A 15152-nucleotide genomic window follows, 5' to 3' on the forward strand; every position below is an offset into this window, starting at 1 on the left:
AGTTCAGCTAATCCCTCTAATATGTTACACACACGCATCATTAGCTGTATAATGCCCTTTTCGTATGTAAATCGCCTTAGCCCTGACACCTACTCGAACCCCCTCCTCCTTGTTCTATCTGTGTCCCCCCACTGGGGACGTGTGGATACCACCCACAGCAAAAACTGCCTGTCTGTGAAAGGCCCATCCATCTTGTGGCCGAAGATGTCCATAATCACAGCTCGGGGTCAATGACCAGCAGACATTAATTAATCCATCCGGGCCAACGCATTCAGGGTTCAATAGCCCGACATGAATTGCTGCAATATCAAGTAATGATGGAAAAAGAGGAGCGTTAAACAGAGAGGCACGTCCCGGCTCTCGAGTCATCGGTCGCACCTGGCGCTTTCGCTAGAAACACACCGGGGCGTTGTCTCTTGCCGCCTAGCATCAATGCTCTGGTTTACATTATTGCCCCAGTTTGCTGTGTTTGGAGGGCAATGCAGATCCTGTCTGAGCCAGAAAACAACTACTGGATTCTTTCAAAAAATATAGTGACAATAAAGTGAGTTTGTCATAAAGTGACAAACTAACGTTTGGGTCATAGTAGATCATAAGGGGGCTATACATTAGTCAATCTGCCAACAGATCAACCATTAGACAGATCCCTCTCTGATTGGTCCTGTTCAGAGAAGGGGCTTGATTCATTAAAGGACGTCTATCGCAAAAAAATTAAGAATTTAAAATGCATTTAAACACATACAAATAGGAAGTACATTTCTTACAGAGTAAAATGAGCCATTAATTACTTTTCTCCTATGTTGCTGTCACTTACAGTAGGTATTAGAATTCTGACAGAACCGACAGGTTTCGGACTAGCCCATCTCCTAATGGGGGATTCTCTTGGTTTTGTTTAGTTTTACAAGCACTTCGCGAAAGGCAGTTGCTCCGTCCAACTGCCAAAAAAGTGTGCAGCGAGTAACGATGCTCACCGCATTCGGCAGAATTCAGTTTTCCGCAATTCCAGCCGGAATTTGATGGTTCTGTTCCGTCGCATTGGAACAGAATTGCCTTAGCGCTATAGCGGAAATTCTGCGGAACGATACGTAATTCCGGCGGAATGCGGATTTTTGTAAGCCAATCACAAGGAAGCCCCTAGAAGAAGCTTAAAGTGAAAACAACAGGATTTCTTCATGAAAATAGGAATTTCTGCACCAATCAGAGGCTTACAAAGACCACCCAAACGGATTTCTGCATGAAAATCAGAATTATTTCAGCACCAATTACAGTCTTAACAAAAACCAATCAATCCTATGTTAGCAACCAGCTCCCTAGCTATCTCAGCTATCCCAACCATTTTGTACAGGTCCCATAGCCTACACGACACCTCCTGTAGCGCCAAAACCACCGGCATGGGACCACCACAAGGTCCCAAAGCTTACGCGACACCTCCTGCGGCGCCAAAACCACTGCCATGGGACCACCGCCATGTTCCAAAGCTTACGCGACACCTCTTGCGACACGAAAACCACTGCCATGGGACCGCCACAAGGTCCCAAAGCTTACGCGACACCTCCTGCGGCGCCAAAACCACTGCCATGGGACCACCGCCAGGTCCCAAAGCTTACGCGACACCTCTTGCGACACGAAAACCACTGCCATGGGACCACCGCCAGGTCCCAAAGCTTACGCGACACCTCCTGCGGCGCAAAAACCACCGCCATGAAACCACCGCCAGGTCCCATAGCATATGCGACACCTCCTGCGGCGCAAAAACCACTGCCATGGAACCACCTCCAGGTCCCGTAGCTTACGCGACACCTCCTGCGGTGCAAAAACCAAGGCCATGGAACCACCGCCAGGTCCCATAGCTTACGCGACACCTCCTGCGGCGCCAAAACCACCACCATGGGACCACCGCCAGGTCCCAAAGCTTACGCTACACCTCCTGCGGCGCAAAAGCCACCGCCATGGAACCACTGCCAGGTCCCATAGCTTACGCGACACCTGCGGTGCAAAAAACACCGCCATGGAACCACCGCCAGGTCCCATAGCTTACGCGACACCTCCTGCGGCGCCAAAACCACCACCAAGGGACCACCGCCAGGTCCCAAAGCTTACGCTACACCTCCTGCGGCGCAAAAACCACCGCCATGGAACGACTGCCAGGTCCCATAGCTTACGCGACACCTCCTGTGGCGCAAAAACCACCACCATGGAACCACCGCCAGGTCCCATAGCTTACACGACACCTCCTGTGGCGCAAAAAACACAGCCATGGAACTACCGCCAGGTCCCATAGCTTACGCGACACCTCCTGCGGCGCCAAAACCACCACCATGGGACCACCGCAAGGTCCCATGGCGTAAGCGACACCTCCTGCAGTACCAAAATGACCGCCATGGAACCACTGCCAGGTCCCATAGCTTACGCGACACCTGCGGTGCAAAAAACACCGCCATGGAACCACCGCCAGGTCCCATAGCTTACGCGACACCTCCTGCGGCGCCAAAACCACCACCAAGGGACCACCGCCAGGTCCCAAAGCTTACGCTACACCTCCTGCGGCGCAAAAACCACCGCCATGGAACGACTGCCAGGTCCCATAGCTTACGCGACACCTCCTGTGGCGCAAAAACCACCACCATGGAACCACCGCCAGGTCCCATAGCTTACACGACACCTCCTGTGGCGCAAAAAACACAGCCATGGAACTACCGCCAGGTCCCAAAGCTTACGTGACACCTGCGGCACCAAAATGACCGCCATGGGACCACCGCAAGGTCCCATGGCGTAAGCGACACCTCCTGCAGTACCAAAATGACCGCCATGGCACCACCGCAAGGTCCCATGGCGTAAGTGACACCTCCTGCTGCACCAAAATGACCACCATGGGACCACCGCAAGGTCCCATAGCTTACGAGACACCTCCAGCGGCGCCAAAACCACCGCCATGGAACCACCGCCAGGTCCCATAGCTTACGCGACACCTCCTGCGATGACAAAACCACTGCCATGGGACCACCGCCAGGTCCCAAAGCTTACGCGACACCTCCTGCGGCTCCAAAACCACTGCCATGGGACCACCGCCAGGCCCCAAAGCTTACGCGACACCTCATGCGGCGCAAAAACCACCGTAATGGAACCACCGCCAGGTCCCATAGCTTATGCGACACCTCCTGCGGCGCAAAAAACACCGCCATGGAACCACCTCCAGGTCCCATATCTTACGCCACACCTCTTGTGGCGCCGAAACCACCGCCATGGGACCACCACCAGGTCCCAAAGCTTATGCGACACCTGCTGCGGCGCAAAAACCACCGTCATGGGACCACCGCCAGGTCCCAAAGCTTATGCGACACCTCCTGCGGCGCAAAAAACACCACCATGGAACCACCGCCCGGTCCCATAGCTTACTTGACACCTCCTGCGGCGCAAAAACCACCACCATGGAACCACCGCCAGGTCCCATAGCTTACGCGACACCTCCTGTGGCGCAAAAACCACCACCATGGAACCACCGCCAGGTCCCATAGCTTACGCGACACCTCTTGCGGCACCGAAACCACCGCCATGGGACCACCACCAGGTCCCATAGCTTACGCGACACCTCCTGCGGCACCAAAATGACCACTATGGGACCACCACAATGTCCCATGGCGTACGCGACACCTCCTGCGGCGCCAAAATGACCGCCATTGGACCACCACAATGTCCCATGGCGTAAGCGACACCTCCTGTGGCGCCAAAATGACCGCCATGGGACCACCGCAAGGTCCCATAGCTTACGAGACACCTCCTGCAGCGCCAAAACCACTGCCATGGAACCACCGCCAGGTCCCATAGCTTATGCGACACCTCCTGCGGCGCCAAAACCACTGCCATGGGACCACCGCCAGGTCCCAAAGCTTACGCGACACCTCCTGCGGCTCCAAAACCACTGCCATGGGACCACCGCCAGGCCCCAAAGCTTACGCGACACCTCATGCGGCGCAAAAACCACCGTAATGGAACCACCGCCAGGTCCCATAGCTTACGCGACACCTCCTGCGGCGCAAAAAACACCGCCATGGAACCACCTCCAGGTCCCATATCTTACGCCACACCTCTTGTGGCGCCGAAACCACCGTAATGGGACCACCACCAGGTCCCAAAGCTTATGCGACACCTGCTGCGGCGCAAAAACCACCACCATGGGACCACCGCCAGGTCCCAAAGTTTATGCGACACCTCCTGCGGCGCAAAAAAACACCGCCATGGAACCACCACCAGGTCCCATAGCTTACTTGACACCTCCTGCGGCGCAAAAACCACCACCATGGAACCACCGCCAGGTCCCATAGCTTACGCGACGCCTGCTGTGGCGCAAAAACCACTGCCATGGAACCACCGCCAGGTCCCATAGCTTACGCGACACCTCCTGCTGCACCAAAACCACCGCCATGGGACCACCGCCAGGTCCCATAGCTTACGCGACGCCTCCTGCGGCACCAAAACCACCGCCATGGGACCACCACCAGGTCCCATAGCTTACACGACACCTCCTGGGACCACCACAAGGTCTCATGCCGTACGCGACACCTCCTGCGGCGCCAAAATGACCGCCATTTGACCACCGCAAGGTTCCATGGCTTAAGCGACACCTCCTGCGGCGTCAAAATGACCGCCATTTGACCACCGCAAGGTTCCATGGCTTAAGCGACACCTCCTGCTGCTGCAAAAAAAAAAAAAAAATGACCGGTGGAACAGCCACTAGGTCCCATGAGCTACCATTTAGCAAAAACGAGGTTTCATTTGCAACTACTTACATTTTTCTGCCGGAATGCGGAATTCCGCGGAAATCCGCAAAATTCCGCGGAAATGTAATGGTAACGGAATTTAGCGCTGGCGGAATTCCGACGGAACGGAATTTGCTCTTTCCCATCATCCCTAGCAGCAAGCACAGAGGCTGGCCAGCATCTTTTTATAAATCTTTTTCAAGGAGTGTCTTTATAATGAATAAAGGCCATGCTGAGAACCCCACTATGGAGAGATGGACTAGCCCAAAACCTGTTGGAAATGTCAGATTTCTTCTACCTACTGCAAGTGACAGCAACATAGGAGAAAACTAATTCATGGCTCATTTTACTCTGGAAGAAATAGTGGTCCTTTAAATTATTTATTAAATTAATTATTAAATTATTGCTAATCCGAGATACTTCACTAGCGGGCGCTATTATGTCAATGATCATGTTAATTGACATAGTAGCGACCACTAGTGAAGTATCGTGGTAGCAATACTTTACAGGACTCCCCACATTTAAAGTTACGCATGTTGCTACGGAAGCAGCTCGTGTTACTAAGGGAAGGCATGCTCCTTACATGGCAGCGAGCGCTGATTAGTAAGTTGTGCATACTGCGCGCTCCTGCACATTAGCACTCGTTCACATCATATGCGCTTCCGTGCGCATTTGGAAGCGCGTATAATGTGTACTGCTGCATGCATTCTGCTCGCAAGCGCAGAGCTGACCCATTCACTCGCTCGGCTATCTGCACTACATAGATGTGAACGAGGCCTTAAAGAGACTCCGTAACAAAAATTGCATCCTGTTTTTTATCATCCTACATGTTTCAAAAGCTATTCTAATGTGTTCTGGCTTACTGCAGCTCGTTCTACTATCACCATCTCTATAATAAATCAACTTATCTCTCTCCTGTCAGACTTGTCAGCCTGTGTCTGGAAGGCTGCCAAGTTCTTCAGTGTTGTGGTTCTGTGATGCATCTCCCCCCTCCAGGCCCCTCTCTGCACACTGCCTGTGTGTTATTTAGATTAGTGCAGCTTCTCTCTGCTCTCTTATCTTTTACAAGCTGGATAAATCCTCCTCTGAGCTGGCTGGGCTTTCACATACTGAGGAATTACATACAGGCAGAGCTGTCTGCACTCTGCAGGAAGAAACAGCCTGACACTTCAGTGGAAGATAGCTGCAGGGTGAAAGAAACACACAATGATCTCTTGAGATACAAAAGGAAGGGTGTATACAGCCTGCTTGTGTATGGATGTATTTTCTATGTGTGGACATACTGTACATCAACCTACTTCCTGTTTTGGTGGCCATTTTGTTTGTTTATAAACAAACTTTTTAAAACTGTTTTTAACCACTTTTAATGCGGCGAGGAGCGGCGAAATTGTGACAGAGGGTAATAGGAGATGTCCCCTAACACACTGGTATGTTTACCTTTGTGCGATTTTAGCAATACAGATTCTCTTTAAGCTGCGCTGCTAAAGCTAGCCCAAGGATCTATTCCCCGCCCATACATCGCACACCAATTTCTGATATCTATTGAAAAGCGTCTTGCTCCCTGCCCCCCATACCGTATGTTTATCAGTGCCCGTGTGCATTGTTCAAGACTCACCTGTTCGCCAGTGCGAATCCTGGCCTCCTTCGGTGTCTGGCATTCCTGCAAGGCATGACACCAGCGCTTGTGGCATGTTGCTACATGCACCACTGTCACGTAATACAGGTGCTGCTCGCGGTGATGCCGGACACAGGAAGAGGCCAGGATTTGCGCTGAAGTAACAGGTGAGCCTTCATCACTGCACAGGGGGAAACACATACACTTGGAGGGGACACCAGCCGTGCGTCCGTTGGTCATCAGGAAATCACTGCTGCACCCCGATGGAACCCATGCAACTGAGATTTTCCAGCATGCCTGATCTATCTTCAACCAACTTTGTCCAGAGATTGATAGGATGGTCCTGTCTTCCTCCGATACAATAAAATGATTGGATCGAGAGGTCGATCAGCTAGCAAAATATATGGGCACCCTTAGTGAGGATGATTAGGAGGTAAATCACGGTTTTCTGCAGGGGGCGCACTTGGGTTGGTTTCATCCAGCGTGGCAACCGTTAGTGAAGCAGTTCACTTGGGCGCTGGAGGCATAGATAGGGGAGGTCTTAGGGTTATGCATTAGCGAAGCGGGGCTTAGGGCCTGTTTCCACAACACGCAGATTGGATGCAGAAAAACTGACTCCAATGAATGCCTATGGGAAAATCGGCATCAGAAAAATGTTTAGTGGAAACAGGCCCATAGACATTCATTCAGTCAGTTTTCTGCATTCAGAATCTGCGTGTAGTGGAAACAGGTCCTTAGGGTTAGGCATTGGCAGGGGATGTGTTAGGGTAAAGAATCGGTGGGGGGGCCCTTAGGGTTGGACATTGGAGGGTGAATCAGGTAGGGTTAGGCCTTGAGAAGGGAGGGTTTGTGTGAAAGTAAGGTTAGGCTAGGGCAGAGTGAAATTAGGTCAGGGTAAAGTTTACCAATATATCAGAATTAGTGTAATATTGGTAATTTTACAGATATTCCACTTGTTGCAACTTTCTCCGGTGCTTAAATTGCCGCGGTGCCCTTTTTTAATGTACACACTCTTAGGGCTGTTCTCCACTAGGACCAGGTGTACCCACCGCATGTGTTGGTGACCCTATTACTGTGCTATCCGATGTTTCTCAAGTTGCAATTTTGTTTGCAATGGGAAACAAAAAAGAGTACAGAAAAATGTTTAAATTACCAGATTGCAAGAAAATTGCATACTACGTGCTTTTCCTGTGCTCATATACTTTGAACACAAGTGCAATGATGCAAAAAAATCTACTACATAGGTTTAGAGATGTTGCGAACATAGAATTTCTTCTGTTCGAACAGGCGAACCCGGTGAACCGCCATAGACCACAATGGGTTGGCGAATTTTAAAACCTACAAAGACTGTTTCTGGCCACAAAAGTGAAAGAAAACTTGTTTCAAAGGGTCTAACACCTGGACTGTGGCATGCCGGAGAGGAATCCATGCCAATAGTCCCAGATTTTAATCCCTAAAGGGCAGACATCACATTATGCACAGCTCTGGGTGTCAGTGGGCTGTGGAGTGTCTCACACAGAAAAATGCAATAGTACTATCAGAATACAGTGAAATAATAATGCACTGGGGTGGTTCTGTGCCTGCAACTTAATGAGGCAACAGCAGTAGTGAGCACACAGCTCTGGGTGTCAGTGGGCTGTGGAGTGTCACACACAAAAAACACAGAAAACCGATGTGTAAGCCCTCAAAAAAGCTGTTTGGGGTGTTTTCACAGCAAGTGAGGAACAAGAACACAGGCCTAGCTAATGCTTTCCCTACCTATCTGCAGCAAGTCTGACCCTGCTCTCACTAGCAGTCAGCAGCCAGCAGAGAATTGATCCAATATGGCCACCACAACTGCTTTTTGATAGGGAGTGGGGGGTCCAGAAGGGGGTGCTAGCTGATTGGCTGCCATGTGTCTGCTGACTGAGGTAAGGGGTCAAAGTTTAGCGCATTGATAATGTATAGGGGGCAAATCGAACACGCCATGCTGTTCGCCGCAAATGCGAACAGCGGATGTTCGCAGAATACTGCTCGCCGGCGAACAGTTCGGGCCATCTCTACGTAGATTTGGTAAAACTGTAGAATTAAGACTGTATCATTGATAGACCCCTTAAAGAGACTCTGTAACATTAAAAAGATCCCCTGGGGGGTACTCACCTTGGGTGGGGGAAGCTTCCGGATCCTAATGAGGCTTCCCACGCCGTCCTCTGTCCCACGGGGGTCTCGCCGCAGCCCTCCGAACAGCCGGCGACTGTGCCGACTGTCAGTTCAATATTTACCTTTGCTGGCTCCAGCGGGGGCGCTGTGGCGGCTTTCCGTTCCGAACTACACGGAAATACCCAATCTCATTCGGGTCCGCTCTACTGCGCAGGTGCAGGACACTTGCGCCTGCGCAGTAGAGCGGACCCGACGGCGATCGGGTATTTTCGTGTAGTTCGGAGCCGACAGCCGTCAGAGCGCCTGCGCAGGAGCCAGGAAGGTAAATATTGACGTCACCGCTGCACGGACTCCACGGAGGGCTGCAGCGAGACCCCTGACGGATGGAGGACAGCGTAGGAAGCCTCATTAGGATCCGGAGGCTTCCCCCACCCGAGGTGAGTACCCCCAGGGGATCTTTTCATGTTACAGTTCCTCTTTAAGGCTACAATTGGGTCATTAGACTATGACTATGGTAGGATTAGATTGTGAGCTCCTCTGAGGACAGTCAGTGACATGACTATGTACTATGTAAAGTGCTGCAGAAGATGTCAGTGCTATGTGCATAATATTATGATAGGACATTAGACTATGACTATGGTAGGAATTAGGTTATGAGATCCTCTGAGGACTGTCAGTGACATGACAATGTACTCTGTAATATGCTGCAAAAGAGATCACTGATATTTAAATACATGATAATAATAATAATATAGTAGGACGTCAGACTTGGACTGAGGTAGAGATTCGATTGTAATCTTATCTGAGGATAGAGAGTGACATGACTATGTACTCTCTACACTGTTTTAGATGTCAATGCTATAGGAATTAAATAATAACAGTTAAAAATAGTATTAACCTCTTATACGGTCTGTCCAAAACTGACAGTGCAGTACAAAAACAAAACTAAATCTATTCAGTTCACACTTTACAGCCCGGTCTATAACCGGCATTGAGCGCCGACCAGCAAACCGGAAGAGCGTGCCACACAAAGGCATCGGGGCCGCACTTCGATTTCCCACTCAGACATATCAAGCATATAATTACTTTAAAGTTGTGATCTTCTAGTTGGAGAGCTTTGCCATGGGTCAGTCGGAATACACTGCTAACACAATGCGGAGTCGGGGAGAGCAGGCCTCTCTCCATGCATCAGGAGTCGAGCCGTGCCTGGAACAATGAGAGAGAGAGAGACTGCCCTGCACTCCAGCCCTCTCTCAAATGGATAATTCTGGTGATGCCGCTGACAGCCATGCTTTAGATTTTGATTTATGTTCCTCTAAAGCTAAAATCAAAGATTCCATCTAGTGCTATTTTATGGCAGCTGGAATGATGAATGGCGAAGTCTTTCAGCCAAACGAAGCTTGTGTGTCTTTGCCCTGGATTTTAATTGCTAAAGTAGCCAGTCATTGCTCAGAATTCAAGTGGTAAGCACACTTTGGAAGCTGCGGAGATGGCTGTTTCGAAACAAAGATTGAAATAGCCGTTCCTCTGTGTTTTGTTTAATCATTCATGTTGGGAGATGGGAAGTGGTGCTGGAGATGATGACTACATGGCCTCGCCTCGTCTATTAAATTAAAATGTTGGGAGCTCGTTAAATATGCACCATCCATGTTTATAAATTGGTTATAACGCGATGTAACCTCCATTGATTAGCTGAACATATTGCCATTTCCCAGAAGCCTCCCTGCCCCTGTTCGTTCAGGGCCAGGCTATGGTTTAGACAGTAATTACCAACGTGAACCTTAGAATGGATGATAAGTGGAGTAGGTTTTGATGTCTGAACAGTAAATACAAGACATGGGATTCAATTAGAACCATTGATTAGTTCATACAAATGTTTGTGGCGTAGAGGGATTCTGAAGCCTGAGGTGGGGTAGATTGCGTTCTTCATCCAGGGCTGTCTCATGGAAAGTCTTCAGGAATCACAGAGAGTCTACACCGTACATGTCAAACTCTGGCTCTGCCGGCCAAATCTGGCCAACAGAACCATCAAATTTGGACTGCAAGTGATTTCCTCACTTTTGCATTAAGTTTGGCCCACTTAAGACCACCATGGAAGCTATATTGGAGGTGAAGCCCTAGATCACCTGGGAAGCCACATGGGGAGGGAGAGCGAAAGCACTAGATACCTGGAAACTGAATGGGGGGGCAGGGGACAGCCCGGATGCCAGCGAACTGTATAGGAAGGGAGCGGGCCACTAGACACCAGGGAAATGTATAGGGGAGGGAGTGGGGTCACTAGACACCAGGAACTATTTAGAAATGTAAGGGTGCTAGCTACTAGTTACCAGGGAACTATATAGGGGAGGGAGGGGGCCATAAGACAACAGGAACTGTATAGGGCAATAAGATAACAGAGGCGCCAAAAGGATAGAAGGGACTAAATGAGCTTAAAACCAATTTGGTAATAGAGGAGGCAGTTATGGACTTACCCCCTCCAAGCAGAACACACAACTGTAGATTTTCAGTCAAAAAACGTTTATTGGGTAGTCCAAAATAAAGTGCAACACGTTTCGCAGGTTAAACCTGCTTCCTCAGGCAATACAGAAAGGAGTAAAAAAGCATCTGCTAGTAACATCAAAGCTGAGCGCCTCTGTGTTCATCACTTCCTTCTTCTACTACAGAGAGCGACTTCTTAATCCTGAGTGGGGTCAGGACAATCTCCCCACCTGCCTTGACAGTGGTTTCCTAATGGTAACCCTGGTTTGTAGAGTATTACATTTTGAATTACTCTATAAATCTTCCATTACCAGTACATACTACACTATATTGGGCTCTTGGTGTTCTTTTCTTCTAATTCCGGAACAGTATAGGGGTGCGAGGGGGTCACTAGACACCAGGGAACAGCATGGGGGGGGAGGCATTAGACACTAGGGAACTTTATAAGGGAGGGAGGTGGAGAGTATAAGCTTATGGGGCCAATTACGCTAATTACAAAGCCCCCATACATGATAATGGCATGTATATAAAAGGCTAACCAAGGGAACAAGTTAACTTTTTTCAAAAGGACTTTATACAAAATCGATTATAACTCTCCACCTAACTTTTCCTTCCATCTTACCCACCGGAACTCCAGCCTACTCGGCTAAGCAGACACTACATCCCTTTATAAACTCATATCACACAGCATTCCCCCACTACAATCTAGGAAGCCCACCTGATTTAAAAGGATTCTTTCCCCGCCAATATAAATTCAGTGGTTTTCTCTAATATAGGTACACATATGATATCCTAATAATAATCTTTTTATTCTATCTTAATAGGCAGTACATATGTGCATGTTTTGATGCAATTTTTATATGCCTATGGATAACAGTTGGTGTAACATGCGTGCGGTTGCATGTAGGTGTGTATGTGTGATTCCTACAGCCAATTTGCATACCACTTCTCAGTGAGGGCTGTCTATACACACACACACACACACACACACACACACACACACACACACACACACACACACACACACACACACACACACACACACACACACACACACACACACACACACACATATTTATATATGTATGTATATAGCTTTCTATTATTTCACAAACAAATATTACTATTTTTAATTTTATATTATACATTTTTTTATAATTCTTTATATTTATTCATAGTGTCCTCGGTTAGTATTATTACCATCATTTTTATACACCTATACTTCCTCCTACATAAATGGGGGAGGAGTTCGTTTGCCTTTTTTAAATATAAGAGATGGCTATACAGTCTACTTATAGATAATGCTGGCTGCAAGTGTTTGTAATGTTTATGCCTGTTTTTTGTTTGATATGATCTCATGTATATACGATATTTATTGTTCGGTTTCTGAGAGCTGCCGATTTGTATTTTAAGGCACTGCTATTGACCTGATGAAGCGGCTGTGACCGTGAAACGCCTTGTCATCTAGTGCACCATTAAAAATTATTCCTTTTACTTTTGATTGTCTCTATTTCCTAAAGGGACACCTATAAGGTAGGACAACCTATTTTGTAGTAATTGAATACTGCCATATAGAATATTATACTGCACATCCTTACCCGGGGCGCCTCCTACCTGTACCCAGAAAGTTAACACCCCTCTTGTCAGTAGGGGAGATTAGGCCGACTACAGTTGACCGATAAATCATTTTTTGGAGTAGCGACCACCCAAGGACCCAAAGGCTGAGTGGGGACGGTACTTCCCCACCTGCTGACACAAGTGGTTGCCTTTTCTGCAACCCACGTTTGTGAGTATAATTACTGCTTTTAATAGCTGTATCCAGATCCAATAACCGTATTGCACCAGATTGGGCTCCCGCCTCCCGGATATCTCTGTGTTTTTTCCCTCTACTATTCTACAACTTTTTTCAAAAGGACTTTATACAAAATCGATTATAAAATTTAAAGGTGAAAATGCATCTAAAAGCCAGTGCAATGTTAGACTGCAGCAGCTTCGGTGTCATTACTTTTGCCATGCTTTAACCTTTTCGGGACCGGCCACCTACCCCCCTTAAGGACCAGGCATTTTGCGCGGGAAGGGGGTGCGCGCGTTTGGGGGGGGGGGGGGGGGTCAGGCGGCCGGATCCCGTCTGTGGCTGCCTGGATTTGTGTCCCTCCATGGTGGCCTGGGCCCCCCCTTCTGCCAGCAGCCTTCACTTACCTTTCAGGCTCCAGCGATGAGCTGCACGGGACCCTCTTCTCCGGCCGGCATCTCCGCTCTGTCTGACGATCAGTTCAGGGTCGCGGCTTGATGACGTCATCAAGCCGGGACCTGGCGCTGACGTCAGACGGAGCAGAGATGCCGGCCAGAGCGGAGGGGGGTGCCGATCGTCGCGGGAACGGCAGGGAGGTAAGTGGATCCTCTTCTTTTCCCCCCTGCCGCCGCAGCTGTCAAACTGATCACTGCGATCCGACGGCGATCGTAGTGATCACATGATCAGCAGCCATACGCGATGGCTGCTGATCACTCAGGGGAGATGTCGGCTGTCATATGACAGCTTAATCTCCCCCTCCGGGTGCGCACGATCGCGTCGGGAGCGGAAATTGCGGGCCGGCGTAGATTCTACGCCGCATCAGGCTAGAACAGCCACAAGTGCGGCGTAGAATCTAATGCACGTGGTCCCGAAAAGGTTAATCTATGAAAGATTTTATTTTTCCTAAATCAGTTATTGAAAACTTGGCAGTGGCAGTACACATTTTTCTTAAAGGGGAACTGAAGAGAGAGGTATATGGAGGCTGCCATGTTTATTTCCTTTAAAGCAATACCAGTTGCCTGGCAGCCCTGCTGATCCTCTGCCTCTAATACTATTAGCCATAGCCCCTGAACAAGCATGCAGCAGATCAGGTGTTTCAGACTTTAAAGTCAGATCTGACAAGACTAGCTGCATGCTTGTTTCTGGTGTTCTTCAGATACCACTGCAGAGAAATAGACCAGCAGGGCTGCCAGGCAACTGGTATTGATTAAAAGGAAATAAATATGGCAGCCTCCGTATACCTCTTACTTCTGTTCCCCTTTAACAATTTCTTGTAGTTGAAATACCCAATTTTCCCTGCAAAAAAATCAATTTGGCTCCATAGAATTCAATGCAAATTTGCAAAATGGTTTCTATGTACAAAGCACAGTTTTGTACACTTTGTGGAGGTGCGTCTGGGCAAGGGCTCTAATTAGAGAATGAAGTGCTCCTCTTACATCTCTTGGCTCACCCTGACTATCCCCCTTCTTCCTAATGCATAATAACTCTTGCCTCCCTAATGGAAAACCATTCCTGATGGTTACCTCTGCTTGATGCTTAACCCTTACACCCCCCCCCCCTCCCGCACTGCACTCCCAACATAAATCCCATCTTCATATATAACCATAACCTCCCATATACTACCTATCTCTATCCTCCCATGTCTGAGGGCGAAAGCCTTGGACATATACCAGATGATTTTCATTCAAGACAACCACTTGGGTACACTTCCGCCAAGAGCCCACCGTGTGTAAAGCGGACACCATTTTCCCTCCATGCAACTGCCTGGCGGATAGACTTGGCTGAGCGAAGGCCAAAGACACTATGGATGTACTCACCCCATTAGCCCTGTGTGACTCTGTGGTGTGGTCAAGCTGTCGGCTGTCCTCCCCTCTCCATAGCAACAAAATGTGTTGCTAGTCTAGAGGCTAACAACCCATCTGTGCAGCATCCGGCCCAGAACTATCGCCAGAGGAATTGTGTACTGATCTCTACTGGGCGACAGAATTTGAAAGTGTGTACGCACATTGAGCTTGATTCACAAGAGCATGCTAAGTGTTAGCACGCCAGTGAAAAGCCACTTGGCACGTGCTAACATGCTTTGCATATGCTTACTAGGGTGCTAAGTAGTTAGCACGTGCAAACTACTTAGCACCCTAGTTAGCACGTGCAAACTACTTAGCACCCTAGTTAGCACGTGCAAACTACTTAGCACCCTAGTTAGCACATGCAAACTACTTAGCACCCTAGTTAGCACTTGCAAAGTACTTAGCACCCTAGTTAGCACGTGCAAAGCTTTAGGCGTAATAAATTAGTTATCACGCTTTTGTGAATCAAGCCCCTTAAGTCTCACCTCCCCATTCCCTATCCTCTTATACTAAAGTAAGGTCTA

General features: G+C 48.8%; 1 protein-coding gene across 4 annotated transcripts in view; it reads left to right on the forward strand.

The window, feature by feature from the left end:
- The window catches only part of LOC137539170 (uncharacterized), an 892710-nt gene that overhangs the window by 757184 nt on the left and 120374 nt on the right, over positions 1-15152 (forward strand). For 3 of the 4 annotated variants that reach the window (XR_011024946.1, XR_011024947.1, XR_011024948.1), the window contains exon 5: positions 12403-12522. The exons of the other annotated variant lie outside the window; for it this stretch is intronic. The gene's annotated coding sequence lies outside the window, so the exon portion shown is untranslated. The remainder of the gene's footprint in view (positions 1-12402; positions 12523-15152) is intronic. 4 annotated transcript variants of the gene reach the window in all.

Source organism: Hyperolius riggenbachi, chromosome 11 (genome assembly GCF_040937935.1).
Source record: "Hyperolius riggenbachi isolate aHypRig1 chromosome 11, aHypRig1.pri, whole genome shotgun sequence".
Taxonomy (NCBI): domain Eukaryota; kingdom Metazoa; phylum Chordata; class Amphibia; order Anura; family Hyperoliidae; genus Hyperolius; species Hyperolius riggenbachi.